This window comes from Felis catus, chromosome E3, assembly GCF_018350175.1.
Source record: "Felis catus isolate Fca126 chromosome E3, F.catus_Fca126_mat1.0, whole genome shotgun sequence".
Taxonomy (NCBI): Eukaryota; Metazoa; Chordata; class Mammalia; order Carnivora; family Felidae; genus Felis; species Felis catus.
This window is the reverse complement of record NC_058383.1, coordinates 5787222-5792614: the sequence shown is the minus strand read 5'-3', so window position 1 is coordinate 5792614 and position 5393 is coordinate 5787222. Positions and strand designations below refer to the sequence as shown.

At 40.9% G+C, this 5393-nt stretch overlaps 1 protein-coding gene across 3 annotated transcripts in view; it reads left to right on the top strand.

Annotated features, from left to right (window-relative positions):
* BAIAP2L1 (BAR/IMD domain containing adaptor protein 2 like 1) overlaps nt 1–5393 on the top strand; it is a 93049-nt gene that overhangs the window by 1082 nt on the left and 86574 nt on the right. The gene's annotated exons all lie outside the window — the stretch shown is intronic.

The following is a 5393-nucleotide window of genomic DNA, read 5'->3' as shown; positions in this document are numbered from 1 at the left end:
TCACTTTTATAGACTTTTTTTTTTTTTTTTTAGCCCTAAAATTTAGTCTCTAGGGTTGAAAGGTCTGAGTGAATTCTTGAAATCAGAGGAGTTCATTGACTTTTATAGGAAAGGAATAAAGACGAGTGTGAAAATATAGTCGTCATCTGTCTTTTGAGTTCAAAATAATTGATTCCCTTCTTCTGAATACACAAATGGGTAACGTGAATTATATTTTCTAGAAAGTTATGCTAGACGCAGTGGACACAGCATTTTTGGTCTCACCAGTAACTGTTTCCTTGACACAAGGCAGTTTTTAGAAATCGCAGAAACTTGAATGTTAAAGTTTTACATTTGTATTGAGATTGTTAATATTTAAGTGATCCTGAAGGTGGTGGGGCTGGCAGTGTGGGGTGTTGACGGTGTGTAAATAAAACATTCTTACTCTAAGACCCGCGGGATTGGAGCCACTCCTGCGAGCGTCAGTTAAGGAAAAGCCCAGCGCAATTGAGGAATGCGGATCATTGCAGATATCAGGCAGTCTGAGTGTCCACTGGGGCACGAAAACACCGTGAGCACCCAAGTTCCTATCTTCCTGCCTCCAGGAAGACAGGCACGTAGATCTTTCCAATCTGGGATGAGAGATCAATTTGAGACAGGCGATCAGATGCTCCGAAGTAACTCTGTTTTTTCTCCCACTTTTTCCTTTCACTTTTAGCAGTGACTCAGTGGAGGGGCTGTGCTCAAGTGAGTTGTAGTGTCACAAATGCCAGCCCCAGAGAACTGGGGCAGGATGCAAGAAGCTTGGATTTCATTGTTTGGGTGCTACATATTTGTAGACATGAGGCCGTGCAAATCATTCTCATATTTTGAAAAGTTGTAATACCCTGAATGTCAGAGACCAGTTACTTATGGCTTTCCATTCCCAAGTGTCTTAAAACACGTTGAAAGCTCACAAAATGTTTGTTGATTGACTTTCTTAAAAAAAAATTTTTTTTTTTTTTTAACGTTTATTTATTTTCAAGAGACAGAGACAGAGTGCGAGTTGGGGAGGGGCAGAGAGAGAGGGAGACACAGAATCTGAAGCAGGCTCCGGGCTCGGAGCTGCCAGCACCGAGCCCGATGAGGGGCTCGAACCCACCAACCGTGAGATCGTGCCCTGAACTGAAGCTGGATGCCCAACTGACTGAGCCACTCAGGTGCCCCTGTTGATTGACTTTAATGCCCATTTTTCCGTTAATGTTTTGGTGTCGTGTTTTTTATGTTGAATGGTGGTAAAAGAATTTACAGCTCCAGACAGCAAGTTTATATATAGTCTAGGAGGGGAATGCTGCTGGCTCATGCTTGGGCTATGGTGGAAATGCATAGTGAAATTTTACATTTGCAGGTCTGGTTGAAAGCCTGCAATCCTGCCCCACCTTCTCATTGAGTTCTTCCCCACGCCACCCCTGATGACCAAAACTGAAAACAATTTAAGCTTAATATGGTAAAAATCTGGCAGTGTTGATGATTCTAGTTTTTTGTTTTGTTTTGTTTTTTGTTTTTTTAAGAGATTTCCTTTATGTTACCTAACAATCTACAGTGTTTAACTAATGGAAACATAACCTAACCAGGTGCAGTTACAAAAGCCACCTGCAAATGAGATTTAATGGCTTGCAGCTAGTATGGATTTTAGATTTTTTTTTTTAAATACTCAAATTTCTCCAGCTTTGGAATAAAGGAATAAAATCTTTAGAGAAAGTGGGGGATTATAAAGTAGTGTGACTCTCTGTATGCAGTATTAAGTATCTTTCAGTATTTATTTACATATTTACTGGGTTTTCTAAAATGTATACTTAGACAAAAGATTATTCCAGACCTATGCTGAATCCCAGGAGGGTGTGTGTTTTACAGCTTCACAAACAAATGGTATGATAATAAGCCCCAAAATGTCAAGCAAGGTTACTGTTGCTAATTAGAGTTCCCAAAGATCCCTCCCCTTCTCCACATAGTATGCCCGTAATTTGCCCTCAGTGCTTGCTTGTGATTTTGTGTGATTTTCTGATGAGTACATGCTTTACTGGTACGAGGAAGAAATACATTTAAAAAAAAAACCTTTAATTAATAGTAACCACAACCTTCCTAGAAGTTAGAACTGTTAAAGCGGTAGGAAGTTGAGGAGGGGTGGGTGTGATGTCATCCAGGGATGTCATACCTGCATTAATCTTGCTAAGCAGCAGTGAAGGGGGGGAAGTGTTACTTAAAAAGAGGGTGGGAGGGAAGGGACACATAAGTCTTTGTTTAAATGTCCCGGTCTCAGAGAGGCCTGCTCAAACCACTCTTTAAAATTGTAGACAACACCATCCATCTCCCAATCCCACCTAACTTTACCTTTCCCATGAAGTGCTTACTACCTTAGGATATTCTACACAACATATTTATTTTATTCGTTTATCTCTCATCCCCCTCTAACTAAAATGTGAGCTCCCAAAGGAAAGCGCTTGGCTTTGTTATATTCTGAACACTTCTTGTCATGTAGTAGGCATGAGGGTTTGTTGATTATGTGAACATTTATTTGATTTACTTAGTAAACACCTATACTAGCCCCTCCACCCCCCTTGACACTTTCCATAAAGCATTTGTTTCATTCTAAGTATACATCAGCCTTTGAGGTGGATATGGATTTTGTTTACTGTTAAGAAACTGAGGCTGACAGTCTAGGGGTGACCAGCATCCACATGCCATTTACCCTGCCAGCCTCCATTCCTCTCCTTTGGGTATAGTGGTTTGGTTTCTAGTGGCCAACAAATGCACAAATCAAATGCCTTTTCATAATTTGGTGACCTAAGATGTCACCAAAGTTTTCTGCCATTTTGTTCATCATCTTTGTTTTTTAAAAAATTTTTTTTTATTTATTTTTGAGAGACAGAGACAGAACGTGAGTTGGGGAGGGGCAGAGAGAAAGGGAGACACAGAATCTGAAGCAGGCTCCAGGCTCTGAGCTGGCAGCACAGAGCCCGATGTGGGGCTCGAACCCACAAACCTTGAGATCATGCCCTGAGCCCAAGTCAGACGCTTAATTGACTGAGCCACCCAGGTGCCGCTCATCATCTCTGTTTTGAATAAAAATTTGTTCAATAAGAAAATGAGGTTCTTTTATCAGGTGTATATACTAGGTTTTGTCTGTTTAATGGTTTTTTATTTTCTGGACTTGGGTTTAATTGGGACGTGTAAGTGAAAGTCCCTGCCTGGTTGGCTTCCAGAGTGGCCTGTGGTGTATGGGTCTAGCTCATGTGTTTATTGCTGTAGTTATCTGTATACACTATTTGGTATCTTCATCTGTTCCTGTAATGGTTTCTTCAGGTATGCTGAAGATAAAATGGGATTTGCAGAAGCCCAGACAGCTTGCTCTTGGCTCCATGATGACTATAAAAGTAGGCAGTAAGAATCAGGTGCCAGGTAGCAGCCGAAAGCGTTGCCAGGTGTCAGTATTAAACTGAACAGCCTGGTATTGTAGCTTTTTGTCCAGTGAAGTGAAAATACAAAGCCAAACCATGGTTGTCTTTTTTTGTCATAACATTTTTCCTGATTGGAAGGAGGTTTTAGAACTATATTAACATTATTGCTATGTAGACAGAGCAGTGTCCTTTATTATGAAGCTTGGAAGGCTGGGACCCTTGGCCAGGGGACGCCATTCACAAGTTTCAGGTTGCTTCTGAATTAAAATTTGTGACATTATGCCAGTATTGGGCATTAATTCTTGCTTGGCACTTCTCTTGTAATGAGCCACAGGCAGGCCTGCAGGGGAAACCTGATGTGCATGGAATGTCAACAAATTGGATTTTTGGTTTTATCACCAGTCCACATGGCTATTTATTCTGTAATTTAAAAGCAAAAATTATTGTAAAAGTTGTATAAACATTGATTTAACTTATCTGTTGACATTTGCAGGTATATTTTTTATTTCCTAAACTTTTTATTGAACTGCAATACATGTGTTGAAAGGTGTGCTTTGGTGTAAATAGCTCATAAAACCATCACGAAGTGAACACATGAGTATAACTAGCACCCAGATCAAGATGCAGACCATGCCCAGCCCCCCTTGAAGGCCCTTTCACGCCCCCTTCCCTCTGTACTCCCTCCAAGATAACTTCCTTAACTTCTAACAGCACTGATTAGTTTAGCCCATTTTGTCTTCTTTCACCCAGTGTGTTTGTAAGATATGCCCATGGCGGAGTAATTGTAATTAGTTCATTCTTTTTACTGTGTAGTATTGCACTGTGTGAATGTATCAAGATTTATCTATTCTCCTGAGGGGCGTTTGGATTGTTTTCCAACTACTCCAGGGTATTATGAATAGTGCTGCTATGAACATTCTAATACATGTCTAATGACCATAGGCCCTCATTTCTCTTGGATATATACATGGGAGTAGAATTGCTGAGTTATAAAGTATTTGAATATTTAGTGTTGGTAGAAACCACCAAGCAGTTTTCCAAAGTGGTTGTACCAGAGTTCCAGTAGCTCATCCTTGGCAACAGTTGATATTTTCTTTGCCTTTAATTTTGGCCACCCTGATGGGTGTATGCAAATAAAATGTTAAAATTCAAAACAAAACCATTTGCTCCAAGTTTGCGGGTTGGATGTCTGCAGCCGAAGCAGAAGCCTGACTCCCTAGGAGATTTTTAATGTCAGAAAGTAGAACTGAGGACCTAGGGAATGTGGGTCTGAGAGAGGGCCATACAACTGTGGTATTGAGTAGAGTAAAACATAAATTTATTAGGCTATAAAACTATCATAGTTGTGCACATCAAAAAGTTTTATTTCATAAGGGGTTTTGAGGGCATAGGTGAGCCATGTCTTAACAAACTTTCCGAATGCTGGAAGAGGGGGTGCAGAGTTATGATTAATTGAATTTTCTTGCTAATTTGAGGGTTTTTCTTTTAATTTTTAATGTTTTCTATTTATTTTTGAGAGAGAAACAGAGCATGAGTTGGGGGGGGGGGGTTGCAGAGAGGGAGAGGGAGACACAGAATCCAAAGCAGGCTCCAGGCTGTCATCACAGTGCCTGACGCAGGGCTCGAACCTAGGAACCATGAGATCATGACCTGAGCCAAAGTCAGATGCTTAGCTGACTGAGCCACCCAGGTGCCCTGTTATTATGAGTGTTAATGAGAGTAACTTTTCTTTTTGTGTGACTTTTCTTGAAAATGTGCCTACTTTACTATTATAGGTGCAATAGACTAGTTTTTACTTGTTATTTTTTTATTTTAGAGAGCATGCAAGCAGGGGAGAGGGGCAGAGGGAGGGAGAGAGAATCTTAAGCAGGCTCCATGCTCAGCTCAGAGCCCCATGTGGGTCTCCATCCCACGACCCTGGGATCGTGACCTGAGTTGAAATCAAGAGTCAAATGCTCAACTGACTGAGCCACCCAG